Source organism: Tamandua tetradactyla, chromosome 6 (genome assembly GCF_023851605.1).
Source record: "Tamandua tetradactyla isolate mTamTet1 chromosome 6, mTamTet1.pri, whole genome shotgun sequence".
Classification (NCBI taxonomy): domain Eukaryota; kingdom Metazoa; phylum Chordata; class Mammalia; order Pilosa; family Myrmecophagidae; genus Tamandua; species Tamandua tetradactyla.
Genome location: NC_135332.1, coordinates 168,946,084 through 168,966,993, shown reverse-complemented (window position 1 = coordinate 168,966,993; position 20,910 = coordinate 168,946,084). Strand labels below are relative to the sequence as shown.

Sequence of the window (20,910 nt, the reverse complement as noted above, 5' to 3'; positions counted from 1 at the left end):
AGTTTTATAGTGCTAGTTCTTATATTTAGGTGTTTGATGCACTTTGAGTTAATTTTTGTGTAGGGTGTAAGATAAGGGTGCTCTTTCATTCTCTTGGCTATTAATATCCAGTTCTTCCATGCCTAATTATTGAAAAGACTATTTTGTCCTGGTTCAGAGGATTTGGGGGCATTGTCAAAAATCAGTTGACCATAGATTTGGTGGTTTTTTTCTGCACTTGATTATATTTTAGGATGGGTTCTCTCCAAAGCTCTCTTTCGAAAACATAAATCTAATCATGTCTCCCCTCTCCTCCTATACACACACACACTTTCAACCCTGTAATGTCATTCCATTGCTGTTAGAATGGAATCCATACTCCTGTGGCCCCACGAGGCCCAGCATGATCTGGCTCCTGCCCAGCTCCGCAAACATATCTCACACTGGTCTCACCCGTGCTCACTCTAATCTAGCCACGTTGCCCTCAAATTTGTTCTTGGAATGGTCCTAGCCTGATGTTGTCTGCTATTTCCTCTCTTGGGAGTGCTTTTCCTCAGATCTTCACACAACTTCCCCCTTTCCATCCTCAGTCTTAGCTCAAAGGTTACCTTCTCTCTACCTACTCACCCCATCCAAAGTGTCCCTTTCCAAATAGCTCTATCTCAGCTTCCTGCTAATTTCCTTGGTGCACTCTCATAACCTTTTATCTTTTTCACCTGTTCATTAGTTATATATTGTGTATCTCCATTCCCTTCCCAAAGTCTGGGCCTTTCCTGTCTTGTTCATCACTGTATCTCCCAGCACTTTGTATAATAACCACTACAAAGTAAATGTTTAATAAATGCTTCTTGAATGAATGAATACATGAAAAAAGGAACACACACATGAATGAATGAATAAATGAATAAATGAGTTTTATTCATGCTAACCTCTCCTTGTGCTTCATCCACCCCTGGATGGAAATCTCCTGCTCCATTCTGCTAACTGGTGTATGTCAAGGAAGAGTGGCCAGTTGGGAGACTCAATCCATTAGAGGGGTACTCAGAGGGAATCCAAGAGCACAAGCTGAAAGCCAAAACGATTTATTTTATGGTACTATATAACAAGTTAGTCAAGGTTAAACAGGAGGAGTACTTTCTAAACAATAAGGGGTGTTGGCAATGCTGGGGCAGCAAGCTGGTTCTATTCTACGGCCCCTTTTCAGGGCAATGAGTCTTAGAAGAAAGGAAGAGAGTCTTAAGTTCCCTACAAATAAGCCCATCATACATTGCATGGCTGAACACTTGAGGGGCTGTGACATCAGTTACCTTCACTTGAAGGAGTGCTTCCAGGAGTTTTGATGGCCCTAGCTTCCTGGGCCACCTGGAGAAAGCAGCAGAAGGGCTGGCAAAGTGGAAAGCTGTTGTCCAGGACAGCATGGCTGCCCACAGAAGGACTCTAACTTGGTAACTCAGAACTTCTAATGCAAAGCCTTTTCATCTCTGTTTCTGATGTAACAGGCAGCTAGAGCCATGGAGGCGATAGCAAGGGATCTAGCTGGGCACCTGCAGGGCAGGTAAAGGTCCACTAGTTCCTTGCTTTACTATCAGATGAGTTTCAGACATAATTCACCTTATACACAACCAACAATCACCTTTCTTTTATAGGGGAAAGCTTGAACAAAACCTTAAACCTTTCATACTTCTGTGATAGCTTAAACAGTGTTCCAGGAAGGAAAAGACAAAAGTAAACAGTTTATTTTTTAAACAACCCTAAGATGCCTCCTTCAGATCCCAATCTACTTATCATATGCAAAATGATACACTGTTCCTAACCTTTATAACTTATGTAAACTGCTGTGCCCCAAGAAAATTCTAACCACCTCACTTTTCCCTGGGTGGGAGGAGGGGGGAACCACTGGTGCTGGAGCACTACAGGAAATTCTAACTAAATAGAGCCTGGCCATTTACACAGGCAGGCTGAAAACTTTGCAGTTCCTGGATTTCACTTATCTTCTTTATGAGAAATTGGGCATTTTCCCATCCTTGTTATATGTTTTGGTTTACTGTTTTTCATATTTTCCTGAATGCTTCAATTGATGTTGCTGACATGACCACCTCCACAATTTAGAGAATGTTTTAATTTTCTAGGTTATACTTCATTTATTTTAAATACCTATCTACAACTTGCAGGATTTTATGTCTCCATCCAGGTTCCCTTCCTCGGCAAAGAAAACTAAATTACAGTTCATATGAATTGTAAAACACATACCAGCAACAAACATTCTTAAAGTGTTCTGAAGAATGCCCTTTAAAATATGTTGTACCATCTTCTGTAAAATAGAAAGTGTCCTTGACATCGTGCATGCATCCATTCATACCTGCGTCCACCCAACTGGCGTACCTGTGTGTCTAGGTGTGGGGGGCACTAACCTCGGCTTGGAGAACACCTGGATTACAGAGGCAGTTCTGTCATCGGTGTCCTGAGCAGACACACTAGGATCAGGGCTCTGCAGGGTCCAGCAATCTGTGCAGTCCCACTTGGCACAGGCTGAGAAGGCCCTGCCTTGGCTTAATGCTCTGCTGTTGCTGTTTTGAAATTCTTCATACCTTTTGAGTAAGTGTCTTTTCATATTCAATTTATGCTATGCCCTGCACATTATGTCCTCACTAGAATAATTCCAGAATTGTAATGTGATAAAGGGGTTAGAAAGGAGAACCCACAATCTGGATAAAGTTTCACTAGGCAGTGAGGTTGGATAAGCTCTTCAAAGGAGGAGCTCGCTCGTGGGAAAGATTCCCTTGCCAGATGGCCATTCGGGCAGAGGGAACAACATGCGCCTAGACACAGAGCGGAGAGCTGGGGTGGTTGGACTTCAGACAGCTCAATTAGGGGGTGGTCAGGAGAACAGACAGGTGTGGGTCAGATGGCGAAAAGCCGGTAAGCAATAGAAAGCTTGGCACTTCAGACCAGAAGGTGATGAGGAACCATGGAAGATATTGATCAACAAGTGACAGGACCAGATTCCCCAGGTTCCTTCAGGATCCTGGTTCAGCCACACAGACCTGCACAACTCTTCCCATGTGGTTCCACCAGGAAAGGATTAGAGAGGACGGGGGTAAGGATATATCACTCCTCCTTCCAGCAGTCCCTGCTTTCCCTTCTGAGTACTAACAAATTATGTGAACAATAACATGTAGAGTCTGTGGGGGCTTTTTAACCTGGCCAAGGATGGTCCAGGAGGCTTTTCTGGTGAAACACCAGCCTGGCCCCTGGGTGCCCCTTGGGTTTAGCCTCTCAGGGATCTCCAGATCTGTCATCTCCAAAGTAAGTTTGATGAAACACAGGAGATTTTCCGGAAAGAAACATTAGACGTTGTGCTAGGCTGAGTAATGTTCCCCTAAGATGTCCATGCCCATCCCCAGACCCTGTGAATATGCACCTTCCACAGCAAAAGGGACTTTGATTAAATGGAGGATCTCAGCATGGGAGGATTATCCTGGGTTATCCGGATGGGCTCAATGTAATCACAAGGGTTCTTAGAAAAAGGACAAAGGAGGAGCAGAGTCAAGTAGCAGATGTGAGGACGGAAGCAAGAGGTTGGAGTGATGCTTGGAAGAGGCCTTGAGATGCTGGAAGAGGCAAAGACACTCATTCTCTCCCGAAGCCTGTAGAAGGAATGCGCCTCTGCAAATACCTTGATTTTAGACTTCTGCTCTCCAGAACTCTAAGATAATATATTCTTATTTATTATGCCATTAAGTTTGTGGTGATTTGTTACAGCCGCAAGAGGAAACAAATACAGACCCTTAAAAAATATTTGAATTCAATCTTTTTGAAGTTCTACTTTTGGTTATACTTATAATATGCATAAAGTACTAGTATAATAGTGGGTGCATATACTGTTTAAAAATAAGAGTATACAAACATTGAGGATCTTTTCAATCTTAAGACAGATGCATGCATGCTCAACAATTTTTAGACCTCTGGAATAAAATGAATAAAATAATAGTAAAAGAAATCTCCAATATGAGCCCTAGAACGTGACTCTACATATTCTCAATAATCACAAAAGAAAGAGAATATTGCAGTCAGGCAGCTGGGAATATTTTCCACAATTTGGTGGTTGCCTTAAAGTAGCTCAGAAAAGTAAAAATTCAGAAAAAGAAACTTTCTATTCTAGTCTGTTCTGCTCATTTGGTTAGCAGGCTGTTTGGACAGGGGCAGAACTACTATAATCTCATGGAGCTTTGATTGGACATCAATGTAGGTCTACAGGAAACTATTTCCATTAAAAATCTGTTTTTATTTACACCCAAGGATGTTGTAGTTGTTTGAAATATTGTTGAATGCAAACTCATTTCATTAATGATCACTAAATATAAAGTGAAAAATTAATTTTTCTGGGATGTAGCTTGGCAAAATCTATTACATTTTAATCCATGTGCATGGCCTGGTTTGATTTTAAGGAGAAATGTATGAAAATGGTCATATGCATGCAAAGAAATTATTCCATAACCTTAAAATAATTTAACTTTTTAAAAAAGTGGACAGTATTAGTTATCAAGATCAGAAATCAAAGAAAATAGTAGCAACAAAAAGAAATAATTGTTTAATATTTATTATAACAAAGGCACTGTTATACTATTCTGCATATATCAACTCAATTAATCCTCACAACAAACCTGTCAAGGAAGCATTACTAGTATATCCATTTTTATAGATGAGAAACAAGACTCAGGAAGATTAAGGGACTTGCCCAAGATCACTCAGCTGGGATGAGATAGAGCTGGAATTTACATCCAGGCAGTCTGGCTCTGTAGCTTATATTCTTAACCACTGTACTAAGATACACAGCAAACTGACAGAAAAATTAATGATGTAAGCTATTATTTGAAATTTTGATTGTATCTTAGAATGTGTCCTGTGTTTGTGGCCTTACATTCAGGAAATACACATATGATCAACAAATATAAATAGGCTATACCTCTGAAGGGCCGGTAAGTAGATAGAATAATGATTCAGGACTTGCAAACCTTCAAAACTGGTTCCTTTTATAATTGATTTTGATTCTAAATTTCCTCTGCATAGAGCCAATAAAATAAGCATCAGACAACAGTAAAAAATGCTCAATGATTAGACATTTGCACTTATTTTTCATTCTATTTTCACAATTAAATGTAATTTATATTGCAGGCATACAGCAGGTTTCCATGGTAACATTTTAATCTATAATAACCCACTCAGAAACTGGTTTTAGGAAGTTAACAAGTGAAAACAAGTGGATAGATAATCTTTATGAAATTAGTTTTTACATTGATTTCTTGGATAATCTTTATGAAATTAGTTTTTACATTGATTTTTTGGATTTGAAGAAAAACTTCCAAGTATAATGGCCTAGAGGAAGGAAAGTCAGAAAAATGCATAGAGCTCCATTGGAAGTCACCCTTGTTTTGGAGTGCCAAATTTAGGGAAAAGATATAGAAGTTAGAGTGGTTGCATTAGGAGGTGAGTTTCTTGACCAAGATTCTAATACTGAACGCTTTGCAGAAATTACCATAAATGCCAAGTTTAATCAGAGCAAACTTCCCAATACGCATGTCTGGCTATTTTGTTTTCCGGCTTAAATCCTTCAATGACTGCCCATTACTTATATAATAAGGACAAAATTCTTTGTGTTTGAGGTTTTTATGCTGCAGACCTTATTGGTTTCTCTTCCAATAGCTGGCCCCTCTCCAAATGCTTCAGATGCTGCAGCTGTTTCATCTGTCCAAGCAGCACAAACAGCCTTATTTAGTAACCTTTTAAAATCTGGCTCAAATGCTAGTGCCCCCTCTGAGATGTCATCCCTGGCTGCATCCCCTTCTCCCCAGCTCAAACTGAGCCCAAGTGAAGAGCATTTTTTTCCCCTGAAAATTATTGCTTCTTTATGAGTCCATGGTATTATGTGCCCACGACTCTCTTATAATTATTTCTTTACAGGTCTGCCTCATCCATCAAACTGAACCCCTGGAGAGCAATGGCCTGCTTCTGTTCCTCTGCCTCTGGCAGATATGGACATTCTGAATCTGCCCTTTTTACCTTTCAAAGTACGAATACCAGGATTCTGTACTTGAATGTTCATTTAATGGAAAGCCAGGGACAACTACTATTGGTACTACATTGCATGAATGTAAGATGTTTCCAAGTTTAATTTCTGTCATGCCTGAGAGTTATGAGCACATTTAAGTACCTGTCTCCTGCACAAGATAGGCTTCTTATATTTCTTAAAGTTTAAAAAACTTTTCAGTATAGGAATTCTAATGGTATGCCTCAATAAAGCCCAAATTTAAATTCACCAGGGGAGCTTATTATTGTATAAAGAAAACTAACAATTACAGAAGTGTATCTTTTGTGTAATGACAGACTGTGGCATGTTGGATTTTAACAAGAAATCTATCATGCTTAAAAATTAGAATTGGATTAATGCCTTAAACCAGATACTCTCTGGAAGAAACAAGTCCGAATAATTTTTTGCACTGATATGAACAATTAAAACCATTTATTTATTTAAATTGAAGTGGCTTCCATTTATTGTATTTAGTGTTGCCTCTTAGAAAGAGAACTGCTCAAACTGCACTTACATGAATTGAATAGGTCTTATATTTCCTGGCAGAGGTTGCCCAAGTCAATATTTTATAGAGCAATAATTCTCAGCGAAAAAAAATGCTCTCATTTCAGCTACTCCATAGGGTTTCATAAAAAAGCTAGATGACCACCAAGGTGACTGAAAAACTGCTAGAAGCAATGTTGAGGATTGAATCATGTGCCTCACAAAAGACATGTTCAAGTCTTAATCTGCATTTCTGTGGGTATGAACCCATTTGTAAATAGGACCTCTGAAGAAATTGTTATTGGTTAATGTGTGGACTCATCTTCGAAGATCTTATTTAGGTAAGACCAAATTTAAGCAGGGTGATCCTTAATTCAGATGGCTAAAGTCCTTATAAGGAGAGGAAATCTCAACAGACACAGATGACTGAGCAGGAGAAATAGAATCCATAAACCAGAAGAAGCCAAAAAAATGAGGCAGGGTACTATGTGACAGAGGCAGAGATGCAACACAAAGAACCCCAAGTACTGCTGTCAAGATATCACCAGAATATTGTAGACTCCAGGAGAAAGTATGGCCTGCTCAGAAAATTTTGGATTTCTAGCCTCCAAAACCACGAGATAATAAATTCCTGTTGGATAAGCCAAACCATTGTGTGGTATTTGTCATAGCAACCCTAGCAAACTAAGACAAGCCATTTCTGGTTCTACCACCAGTTCTCTTTTCTCTGTGATGTCCCGTAACTTAGAAAGCTCAGGGATTGTGTTAGTGGATCATAAAGTGAAGCCTAAGCAGTAATTTGGAAACTTTTATATGCCACTGGCAATTTATGACTTGATTTACCATCCCTTCCCTTCAGTTATGATCTTCTTCTATGCACAATTATCACTGAATTTCCTATTTACACCTAGTGAGGCAAAATTTCTCCAGGATGATCACTGAATTACTCACACGAGAGTCATTCGGGGACTTCTGTTAAGGGTGAGTTTCTTGGGCTACTACACAAAATCAGTGAGTCAGAAACCTTGGTGGTGAGGGCACCTCACCCCCCATCATCTTTTGATGAAGCTTTATTAGCTTTGAAAACCAAAATATATTTGAAAAATCATATCTCCAATGTTATAAAGGCTATCAGTGGAATAAAGATTGATCTGTTGGATTTTGCTTTATATTTGAAATAAAAATGTCATATAAGAATACAGCTAGTTATTCTGAATTATATCTTATCATTGATAGCTATTATAAAATCAACTATATTCTTATGTAAAATATTCTGGATAAATATTTAACAAAAAAATTATGGTCATATTATAAGGGTTAGTATTTTCATTTGTTCTCTGTGTAAATATTTTTTTCCTCCTGTACTGCTGTAATCTTGGACCACTTTCAAGCTTTAAGAAAGTCTATAGGACTGGGAATTTCTTTTCATGGATTTTATTTATTCACCTATAGTTGAATAGTACTTAAAAAAATTATAGCAGTTCTGGCCAAAATGGTGCAGTCCCTTCTGGCCAAAATGGTGCAGTCCCATTCCTCCCAGGTCCTTCGAGGTTCTCTCTATTGCAGCTAAAGCACACTGGACATAACACAAAAAAACAAAAGAAATCTTTAAAAGGTAGAAATGAAACCTAAAACAGACAAGTGGCACAGACAAAAACAAATATATATATACTCCAAGTAAAGAAAGTTCCTCCTACCCAAAGGACTGGAAAAAGGCGGGCCCAATAGAACATTAAACCTTTTTGACAATACTCACTCTATTCCAGTCAAACACCAATAGAAACTATCCACCCATGATCTCACTGGGATTACATGGGGAGCTGATCTTTCACCTTCCTTGCACCGCAGAAGCAGGTGGCAGCATTCCTGTTCTCTCCCTGGATGATGTCTATGGGTGTGAGTGGGAAATAATCTTCTATTCCCTATGCAGTGGAATTAGGTGGTTCTCTGAATCCACTGCCAGGGTACTGTCGATAGGGTCCAGTGGGGAATTGAGTCCCCACCCAACCTGGCAACAAAGAAACCTAATGATGCAGTAGGGAAGTAGGCTAGTTTGCACTCCACTTTCCTCTACCCCTGTTGCCAGCTGAACCTCCACCTCAACATAGCACCAATGAGGTGGAATGAGGTGGCAGGAGGCAGGGCAGGCCAACATTCTGCTTCACCTACTCCCCAATGTCAGTGGGGCCTAAGAGGGAGCTAAGTTGCCCCCATCCTCCAGCAAGGAGGCAGTTCAAGTTGGCCCTTTGCTTCCCTTCTCTGATGTCAGGAGAGTCCAGTGGGAAATTGAGCTTATACTCCCACTGGGGTGAGGGTGGGGGAGAAGAATTAGTGTTGTGTTTTCACTGGGAAGGTGTCAGCAAAATCAACAGGTTGCTGAACTTTCAGCCCACATATCTGTGGTAGTGTGGATCAGTGTTCCACTTTTGTTAAGATGGAAAGAATGGACCCCAAAGGGGAAGTGAATATCCACTCCTACTTTTCCCTACATGCCACACCTAAACAGGGTGGTTGTCTACTAAAAAAGTAGATTAGATAGGATTCAGAGTCTCACAACATGATACCCAAAATGTCCATGGTACAATGGAAAAAATGCTTGTCATACCAAGTACCCAGACAATCTTAATGTGAATGAGAAAGACAATCAACAGATGTTAACACTAATATTGGAATTAGCTGACAAGAATATAAAAGTAGGCTTTAACAGAAGTTAGGGACAAAAAAGAAATGAGATTTACAAAGGTCAAATGGCAAAATGGCAGAAGAAAGGACTGTATTATCAGTAGTGACTTCAAATGTAAATGGATTAAACTCTCCAGTCAAAAGGCAGAGATTGGCAGAATAGATAAAAAAAACATGACCAGCTATATGCTGCCTGCAAGAGACTCACCTTAAAGTAAAAGATACAAGTAGGTTGATGGTGAAAGGATGGGAAAAAATATACCAGGCAAGTAGTAACCAAAAAGGAGCTGGGGTGGATATACTAATATTGGATAAAATAAACTTTAAGTCAAAAACAGCTATAGCGACAAAGACAGTCATTACATATTGATAAATGGGACCTCATCAAAACAAAAAAACTTTTGCACCTCAAAGGTCTTTAACATGAAAGTGAAAAGACAACCTACATAATGGGAGAAAACATTTGGAAACCACATATCCAAGAAAGGATTAATATCAGTATATACAAAGAAATAGTTCAACCTAGCGACAAAAAGACAAACAACCCAATGAAAAAATGGACAAAAGACTTAAGCAGATATCTTTCCAAAGAAGATATACAAATAACACATGAAAAGATGCTCAACATAATTAGCCACAAGGAAATGCAAATCAAAACCACATCAAGATAACATTTCACACCCATGAGAATGGTTGCTATTAAAAATTGGAAAATAACAACTGTTAGGATGTGGAGAAATAGGAACACTCATTCATTGCTAGTGGCAATATAAATCATGCAGCTGCTTGGAAGATAGTTTGGTAGTTCCTTAGAAAGTTAAGTATAGAACTACCATTTGATGCAGAAATCCCACTACTAGGTATATACCTCAAAGAATTGAAAGCAGGAGTTTGAACAGATATTTGCACACCGATGTTCATAGCAGCATTATCCACAATTGCCAAAAGATTATGGAAGCAACCTAAGTATCTATCAACCTATGAATGGATAAATAAAATGTGGTATGTACACATAATGGAATATTATTCAGCCATAAAAAGAAATAAAGTCCTGATACATGGGAAAACATGGATGAACCTTGAAGGCATTATATTGAGTGAAATAAGCCCAACAAAAAAGGATAAATATTGTGTGATCTCACTGAAACAATTAGAATAAGTAAATTCATCAAATAAGAATCTAAAATATGGGTTATCAGGGGATTGGGTGGGGACAGGAAATGTAAGTTAAGGCTTAAAATATACAGGGACCCTGTTTGACAGGATGGGAATGTTTTGGTAGTAGATGGTGATGATGGTAGCACAACATTTTAAATGCAATTAACAGCACTGAATTATAAATCTGAACATGGTTAAAAGGGGAAATGTTAGAGTGCATATATGATAGCAGAAGAAAAAAAATTTTTTTAATCCGTGAAACCACACTACAAAACAGTGAACCCTAAATTAAACCATGTATTTAATTAATGGTACAATTATTTAAAAAATTTTTTTTCATCAATTGTAGCAGGTGTTTCACCTCAGTGCAAGTGTTATTTGTGGGTTGATATATGGGAATCCTATATTTTATGCATGATTGTTCTGTAAACCCACAAATTATCTAATAAAAAAAAATTTTTAAGACAATAGAAGAAATAAAATGAAATACTAAAAAAACTTGATTAATTCAAAAGAAGGAAAAAAGGAACAAATAAAAATAGGATAAATAGAAAACAAATAGCAAGATGGCACACTTAAATGCAAATATATCAATGATTATATTAAATATCAATGGACTAAATTTTCCAAGTAAAAGTCAGAAATGGTCAGACAGAAAAACAGACAAACTCTTTGCAAGAAACAACATTTAAATATAAAGACACAAGTACAAAATAAGAACATGGAAAAATATATAAGTGCATATACTCTCACTCTAAGAAATCTGAAGTGGCTATATTAATGTCAGAAAACATAGAAATCAAGATAACAAGTATAGCCAGAGATTTAGAGGGACCTTTCATAATAATTAAATGGTCAAAACATGGCCTCTCTGGCTTTCAGGTCTTATCTGGCCTAGGATAGTCCGGATAAGTCTGATTTGTTTTTCAATTTCTTTAACAGTTGTTGTATGTGGCAATGCTGACTTTCAGAACTGCAGAACTACTTTTATCTGGCTCTTTTTCTAATTATTCTATTCCCTTTCTAACTACTGTGGTAGTGAAAAGTATTATATATTGATCATTACTTGTATTTTCATCTAGAGGTTGTAGGTTTCTGGAAAGTAATTACAGTGCATGGAACCTCTATAGAATCTCAGATATAGCCCTAGGTATTCTTTAGTGTTGGCAGGAATGGTTTTGATTAGGGTTTGGCAAACTATGATAAGTAGCAGTTTCTAACTAAAGCTTGTGTAAGAGTAGCCTACAGAGTAGCCTTTCCATTCTATTTGACTGTCTCAGCCACTGACAGTTAATTTGTTACAGTTCTTTTCCCCCTTTTGTTCAGGAAGGCATTGTCCATTCCACAGTGACAGGGCCAGATTCATCGCTGAGAGTCACATTCCACATTGCCAGGGAGACTTTCACCCCTGGATGTCATGTCCCATGTAGTGGGGAGGGTACTGATTTTACTCAGAGGGTTGGGCTTAGAGAGAGAGAGAAGCAACATCTGAGCAACAAAAGACATCCTCTGGAAGTAACTCTTAAGCACACCTATAGGTAGGTTTAGGTTCTCTGCTACATAATTAAGTTTCACAAGAGCAAGCCTCAAGATCAAGGTCTTAGCCTATTGACTTGGGAGTCCCTAATGTTTGAGATAGTATCAGGGGATTCCCCTGTGGTAAAATTTAATAGTTCCATATTTTTTCTTCCATCCCTCAAAAGACTTTGCCAATACTTTTCAAATGTCTGCTCAATGTATTCTGGGTTATATAGGGGCATTACATTAAGCTATACAGAATTACAAGCCCTCATTTCCATTCTGGGCTCCCTGTGTTTGGGTTGTTTAAATTATCAAGCCAGCCTGGTTGTGTTAGATTACATGCTACAAAAAATTTAGGTTTGGGACAGAATAAATGCCTTATCTTTGAGTCTCTTATAGTAAGTGAAGTTCTAAAATACAAGGTTCTCCTTACTCCTGTATTCTGATTTATCATAGTTCCGACCCAATCAGTTTCATTCCCATCTCTAATTGAAGTCTGATTTGTTTTTCAATTTCTTTAACAGTTGTTGTATATGGCAATGCTGACTTTCAGAATTGCAGAACTACTTTTATCTGGCTCTTTTTCTAATTATTCTATTCCCCATCTAACTACTGTGGTAGTGAAAAGTATTATATATTGTTTATTAATTTTATTTTCATCCTTATGGTAGTATATCAAAATCAGATACAAAGTGCTTATTGAGTCCCTACTATGTACACTCAGGTGAGTGATGTGTATAAAGCATAAGATCCATGAAACAGCACATATGTCTAGCCAACTTACAGTTTTATGTGTTTATCCCAGCTTTGACAGCTTCACACCCCATGAGGCTATGAGCTTCTTGAGGGAATGACTGTGCCTTATTCAGGCATTTCTTTGTTCCCTGAGGTTAAAAATTGTAGCATTATCATTTTTCATGTTTCTCCCATTCCTTCAATTCTACTTGAACTCCCCTTTCTCCTTCTACATCCTCTCACAATGCAACTTTGTGGAAATCCCCTCCATCTTCTCCTTCATTCTCTCTTGTCCTCTCCTCTCCAGCCAGGTGTCCTGTTTGCTTTTCCCATGCAGTTGGCTCCCACTTACCTGGGTAGCTGGCTAGTGGACATTGTAGGGTCACTACTGGTTTCTCATGGCCCCTTATTGAGGGAGTGGGGTTCTGAAGTAATAATCCTTGTAGTACTTACCTCACCAAGTCATTGTGGGAGCAAATGAGCCTATGTCTCTTGGGTTCTTAATTTCTTAGGGTCACAGAACACTTTGAGAATAACCCTCTCTGGAAAAAGTACATACTATCAAAACTTTGTGTAGAATTTTGAGAAAGTCACAGAATTCCAGAACTTCCACAGATTTACTAGAAATTCCACAGACTCCAGGTTACAAATACATGATGTATCTGAAAATGCACCATAAATCATACATGCTAAATTTGGCAGAGGCTACTATCAATCTCATTTCCTGGGAGCCTAATAAATGCAAACTAAAATCCCTTAGTTCCCTTTCCTTTGCCAACAGAGTGTCACTTATTAAAATTCCCTTTTCCTTCTATGTCTTTTCCCTCAATCAAGTCTCAGCATCCTGTTTGGGAATTTAGACAATGGTTGTAGATCAAAGATCAGGGACATGGAGGAAATATGGTTTAGTGATTATGCTTAAGAATCTTGTCATATGTTAAAATATATGTCAACAACGAAATTCAAAAGAAAGCAGCAGTCTGGTTACTTATCTATTATGTGCTGAACTGGAGTTCATGAACCATTTTGAAAACTTAATAGATTATATAGCTAATGTATATTAATATTATTAATATATTTATATTATCATTTCCATGTATTGTTTCTAAAGAAATACAACACACATATATTTTTATAGAAAACTGTTAAGAAAAGGAAAACTTTTCTAAAATAACTTGCTTGTAAGTTAGGGTTTTCTTATTTAAATCCTTGAAGAGATGTCACTGAACTAGAGTTAAACATTCCAGATAATTTGTGATCCACATAGGGGAGGAATGAAAAATACATGGCCCCTGCCCTCTTTGGACTTACAGAAAAGAAGGACTCTTGATAAGTACCTGTTGATTCATAATGCAGTGATTTTTGAGGGCTGGATAACAGCCATTTATGTCACACCTTCCTAGGGTCAAATAGACACCCAAAGGGTAATGATTTCAAAGGTGCCTAATTAACATCTAGAAGCTAGTTTGGACATTGGCAGAACACGGTTCATTAAGTACAGTTTAATCATTAAGACAATATTTATGGTGCTGCTTTAAGGGAAAGATACCCTATCTCTTTACTCGTCTTAATCACCATCTTAAGTATAATTATATTTGAACTTAGGTCACTCAAAGGAAAGGGAGTAATGCTATAAATAGAAACAATAAATTATTTATGCAAGCTATTTAGAAAATACTAGTCAAAACTGAAACCAGGCTTCCAAACACACTGTTGGTATTTGATATTTCAAGGTCAAAGTCAGATCATGCAACTGGTGTTAGGTATTTTTAGCATAGCTACAATTAAGATTAAACAACATTGGTCAGGTCTGGAAAGTTTCGTATGCTAATTACCTAAAATTCATTAAGAGATCTACAATCATAAGAGTTTTGAGACAAAAGATGGAAATATAATATTTTGTTGGGTGCCTACTATTAACCTGTGCTGTACAGCTCTTTACATAGATTCTCTTAGTTAATTCTTAAAACAACTCTGTGACGTGGATTTTTTATCCCCATTTTTTTTTTTTTTTTTTTTTTTAAAGACAGAGAGAAGGAAGGAAGGATAGAAGGAAGGAAGGAAGGAAGAAAGGGAAACATTTTCTTGTTTTTATTGTATTCTGTTTCTCCGTTTTTGTTACATGGGCTGGGGCCGGGAATCGAACCGAGGTCCTCCGGCATAGCAGGCAAGCACTTTGCCCGCTGAGCCACCGCGGCCCTATCCCCATTTTATAGGTGAGTAAACAAGGGGAAATAATTTGCTCTAGATCACATAGCCAGTAAGTTGGCAGAACTGCTTTTTTTTTCAATGCATAAAATAAAATACACAGAATTACAAAGGGAACCAGTTATATTGAATGAAAGTAAAATGTGGTAGTGGTTTCTGCAGCAGGGTGAATAATGGCTCCCAAAGCTGTCCATATCTGATCCTTGGAACCTTGGAACAATCCTTGATTATTACTTTACATGGCAAAAGGGGCTTTGTAGAGGTGACGAAGTTAAGAGTCTTGAGATGGGTGTCCACTAACCATTATCTATATTCATGGTGGGCCCACTAACTTCTACACACTGAAGAAAGGTTCAGAATGAACAATATTCTGAGATATCTAGAAAAATCATATGTGATATAAAGTATCTGTGATTACTACTGGGTAGTCGATGCTAATGCTACTGTGGTTGGTTGCCTCTAGCCATAGTTGAAGGTATTGCTAAATTTCAATTCGAAGTTAGTGGAAGTAAAGATGCAATTTTTTTCCCATTCAAGTTTATGGACTTTCTGAATTTCATCCACGGACTCTTGGGGGATCTGTAAACTCCAGGTAAACCTCTGCACTAAACCAATAAGGAAAATTCTTCAAGGGTCAGTTTTGAGTCTTCATACTATGTATTTAGTTAAATTCAAGGATACAATACTTATTTTAGGGATCAAATCAAATTAGTACTTTAAGCTAAGGGGGTCTCATTTATTAAACATATATTTACTGAGAATCTACCATGTGTCAAATACTGAATTAAGGTCCAGGGTTTCAGAGATGAGCAAATAGACATAGTCTCTGTTCTCCTGGAATCATAATAGAGTACTGAATTAAATTACAGAGTATTGAATTTAGAGTATACATTCCATTGAAAGTAGAACTCAGTCATTGTAATAAAACAACCACTGGGCTCCCTGTGCCAAGACTGTTTCTTCTGTTTCCTACGGGGATGGGCAGTCACAGGGAGCTAGGAGCCCTGGGGACAAACTGTGCTTCTGCCACCGTAATCTTGGATAAGTTATCTAACCTCTACATATCAAACTCCTCTAGTGAAAAATAAAAGGATTGTATTATATGATCATCACAGTCACTCTCAACTCCAACAATACATTCATGCACATAATATTTATTGGAAAATATTGTTTATTTTAATGTTTCTTAGAAGTTCTTACCACAATTTATGAAGTCAATTCTGCCTTTCAGCCTGAGATTTAGATCACTGTTTACTGGAATGTCTGGTAAAAATGTCAGGTTCTTTACTGAAATTGAGTACATTCAAGAAACTACAAGGCAGCCCAAATGTTCTATGTTTTATGCTCTGCTCGGTTTACAGAAACTTTATCCAGTTTATTTTGGCCTATTTAATATTGTGGCAAGGAAGAAAAGATAAGAACCTGAGATTTTTCAAAAACTAAATCCTTAAGTATTGGGGCCACAGAGGATGGTGTAGGGAAGGGGAAGGGATGCTTCTCAGAGATAACTTTCTGGATTTTTCCAACAGAGGCCATGTGAGTCACTGGGACCTGATTTATTAGTTCAGTAATTCAGGTGTGGAGGGGTTTTCCTAGATTTTTTTTTTTTTTTTTTTTTTTTTTGCCTAGTCATGTCAACATCAAGAAGAACTATTTGTTTGAAAAATACACCCCAGGCGTGCCTCATTTACTTAATTAATTTTTAGATTAGTAACAGCCAATGTCAAGTTACAGATTGCCAAAAAAGTGAATATTCACTAGAGAATAATGTTTAGCAGTTCAATGTGAATAGATGGCACTCCTCTAAGCCATTCCCTACGTATTTATAAAGGTTGATATTTTGAATACCTAGTGAATATAATAATTTCAAGTGATATAATTGCAAGACCTAATCCATTCACTTTGGTAATTTGTTCTTTTGTTTTGTTTTGTTTTTAGGGTGCATGGTCCGGTAATCAAACCTGGGTTTTCCACTTGGAAGGTGAGCATTCTACCACTGATGGTGATTTGTTCTTAAAGCTCAAGTAACTTCTTTTGTTTTTAATTTCTTTCCAAAAATATTTTCATATTTGGGGACCTACTATCTTGATTATGTAAAAAAGATCAGTGGGCCAAGCACCTGCCTTCCCAGGTGACAGAGGAGTCCTAGATGCCAGGGGCCTTTCTTAGAACTATAAATTTGTAACTTAATGAATCCCCTTTGAAAAAGTCAACCCACTTCTGGCATATTGCATTCCAGCAGCTTTAGCAAACTGAAACAGATGATGTGTCTAAGGCCACACAAATAGCACAGGCAGATCTAGGACTTGACCAATTCTGACTCAAGAATCAGTGTTCTTTCTATTCCAGTACTTGGTGTTGCCATTTTAGGCTGCTGCTAATGAGGAAGACTTTACAGATTTCTTTTGAGTCTTTTTGGAAAACTGTTCCTAAGCCACAAGACTATTAACAGGAATGCTGTAGTCATCATGCTTTCAAAACAAGTAGTGCAAAGTCCTGCAAAAAGCCCTAGGAAAAGTCAATACTCCTATCAGGTGTCAACTGCACCAGTGCCCCATGAACTCAAATAATTCTCAGTAAGTTCTTATACCTGCTATTCCAAACATGTACATATCATCTTGAATCAGAATTTTATAGCAAAAGGGATCTTTGGGTTCATTTAGTCTCATCTCTTTAGCAACATGGAAATTGATTTTACCTGTATTCCTCTCCAAAGACTCTTTTTAAAATACTCTCTTCTTATTTACATATTTAAAGTGCAAATCTGAGTCTGGAACCCTCAGGATATTTGTTGTTGATGGTAGGAGCATTACAGTCGAACTGTTACCTTAAATCTGAACTGGTTCACTCATTAGGAAAGTATTTAATGATCACTTAGCATCAGCCTATAGTCAGCCTTAGGGGTACAGCAGTGCACAAGACAGACCATGTCAATACAATCATGGAGCATGTGCTCTTTTCCATCGAGTTTCTCAGTTAAACAACCTATGAGAGAATAACGATAAAGAGAACAGAAATGTCAGAAGCTTTCCCAGCCATCTGGATTACCCTCAAACAGCCAGGAATAAAAAAATGCCCTAAGCTGTAGCCATTATGGTGATTGCTATTGGCTCAAAGTTGGATCCCTAAAGTTCTCATGTGTCTGCAGTAAAAATAGTAAAATTTGCCAATTTTATAGTCATTTTACAGTTTATGAAGAGCTTAGACTTATCTTACTTTTCATTAATTTGACAAGCACTTACTGTGCATCCAATGTGCACTGCTAGGCATGGGAGACCCAAAGCTGAAAAAACAGACCCAGTTGCAGCCTTCATGAAGCACAAGCATACCTGGAAATCAGATGCTAATCAAGTAATTAAAACAGTAAAGAGAGCTGGAGGTGGGAGGTAGGTGACAGAGACACCTGGTAGGATATATAATCTTGCTTGAGAGAAGGGAGGACCAGGGAAAGCTCTTCTGAGGAAATGCTGATGATTCAGCTGAGGCTTGGGGGTATGGAAAGAATGAACTGGCCAAAGGAACAGAAGGGTAGGAAAAGAGAGGGGTGTGGTGGGGCTCCAGACATAGTGAAGAGGATATGAGTCTAAGGCAGGATAGAGCATTGGTGGACTCCAGGAGGTGACAAAAAACTAGTGTGCCTGAAGCTTAGCCCAGTAGGAATGACAGGTGAAGAGGAAGAGGGAACTCGGCCAGGTAATGCAGACTCATGGGTGTCATAGCAAGGATTGTGCACCATATCCTGATAGCAATGAGAAGCTATTGATAAGTTTAAGGAAGTGAATGACATAATTATCTTTTATATAAATGACATACTCATGACATATATAAATGACATACTTTTTATATAAATGACATACTCATCTTTTATATAAATAATTGCGGCTGCTGTGGAGAATGGATCGAAGTGTTGGGAGATAAAATAGGAGACCCATATTGTATATCAGTTAGGAAATGACTGTTTAAATTAGAGAAATAGCAGGAAAATGGAAAGAAGTGGACCTGGATAAGAGTAGTTTTGGCTTTGGGGCTGCAGAAGCAAGATCTGGAGAAATTTAAAGAAGAGCCCCTTAGGTTTCTGGCTGGAGCAGCTGGATGAATGGTAATAGAGCCATTCAATGAGATAAAGCAAAAGGTGTGAAAGGATGCCTTTTTCTTAAATTTTCATTGCAACTATCCAGTAAGGCAGGTACTATTTTGAAGACTCTAAAGTCAAGGAATTTAAGGCTCAGAAACCTGAGGTAATTTGCTTGAGGTCATGCAAAGAATTAAGTGATGGGGCTTTTGATACTAAATCCCATGATTTTTCCACTATACCATATCTTGATTATTCTTAAATTCAATGGTCTGAATTCCTCTGTGGTAGAGTGAGGAGAGTGTAGCAAGAAAAGTGGGTTTTTGAGACCAAAGCTGGAGGAGGGCATTTTTGCCCCAGGATTCAGAAGAGAGGACAGTAAGGGTTGTGCAGAGGACTAGGCCAAATCTGAAGGGACATTTCAGTATACCACAAAAGTCAAGACTCGTGGGTACAGAGGCTGTAATCTGAAAGCTAAGAACAAGGAACATGCATTGTGAAGAAAAGGGAATTGGTTTGGGGATACTGGCCAGAGAAGCCACAGCTCTCTGAACTTGCTTTTGCGTCTTAGTGGAGGTCAACCAACTAAAATGAAAAAATTATGCACTACAGGCCTCACTATTCCATTTGGTCATCCCAGTTGCTCAAGTGGTAGAGGTTGGAATAGAAAGTTTTCCCCAACAGCTTCTCATCATAGCATGGCTGTCAAATTTGATCAGGGAAAAGACCGTTTGTTCTATTTATATACAGGCAGTTGATATTCTGCTCTGCATGGCTGTTTATTGTTTATACCCACAGACTGTAAGTTTCTTAAGGGCAAAAGGTAGTGGTTTATGATTTGGATCTTTCATTTATTCATTTATACAATTTTTATTGAGCATCTCTTTTTCAGGCTCTATTGTAAGAGTTAGGATTTAGCAGTGAACAAGACAAGCAAGGTCCCTACTCTCATAGAGCTTACATTTTAGTAGAGAGAAATAGACTATAAAGTATACAAAAAAATGAGAAAGATAATTTCAGATAACAAAAATTATAAAACAGTAAAATAAAGTGACATGATTAAGAGTAAATGGGGGAGGGTCAACTTTACACAGGGTGGTCAGAAAAAGTTTTAAGATCTGAATGATAAGAAGAAGCCAGCCATGGGGAAGTCCAGAAGCAGAGTATTGTATGCAGAAGGAACAGAAAGGGGCAAAGGCCCAGAGACAGGGGCAAGTTCGCCCATTCCAAGAGCATAGAGGACATTTCTGTGGTTGCAGTGTTGATAGTAGAGGAAAGCGTGTAAAGAGATGAGGTCTCAGCTGTGTGTAAAGCCCACTAGGGCTTGGTGAGGAGTTTGAATTTTATTCTAAGTGCAGAGGGCAGCCATCTGGGGGGGTTAACATGATCTGGTTTATGTTTTAAGATCACCATTTTGGCTACTTTAAGGAGTGGAGATTTGAATAAGGCTTGAGTGGAGTTCTAGGGAGGATCTAATGGGGCCTGGACTAAGATGGTGGCAGTAGAGGTGAAGAGAAGTGGTCAGATTTGAGACATATTTTGGATGAGAACCTAAAAGACTTGCTGGCAGACTTAGATGTGAGTACAAAGGAAAGAGAGGGTTAAAAGGCAACTTCTAGGGGCTTTATTTTAACAGCTTTATTGGCATTATTTTAGTATATTTGCAGAATTGAACTATCACCATAATCTCATTTTTGAATATTTTCATTACTTCATAAAGAAACCCATACCCAACTGCTGTTACTCCCCATTCCCCCTCACCCTTCCAGCCTAGGCAACCACTAATCTACTTTCTTTCTCTCAATATCTGCCTATTCTAGACATTTAACTCCTAGAGTTTTGACTCAAGAGTTTGGTAGATGGCATCCCTTTTACCTAATTAGGCTAGGTTGGGGATGAATGGAGTAGAATCAGTTCTTTCCCTATGTCATACTTGAGATGCATATTAGTCACCAAGCAGAGATGTCAAGTATGCAATGTGACA

The 20,910-nt window shown here is 38.1% G+C and overlaps 1 long non-coding RNA gene across 1 annotated transcript; it reads right to left on the bottom strand.

The window, feature by feature from the left end:
* Positions 1–7,975: 7,975 nt before the first annotated feature.
* On the bottom strand, positions 7,976–13,068 carry LOC143686495 (uncharacterized). Its single transcript, XR_013177197.1, has 3 exons — positions 12,999–13,068; positions 12,696–12,795; positions 7,976–8,126 (listed from the first exon to the last, which is right to left on the bottom strand). It is a non-coding gene; the product is annotated as an uncharacterized LOC143686495 (long non-coding RNA).
* Between the last annotated feature and the right edge of the window lie 7,842 nt (positions 13,069–20,910).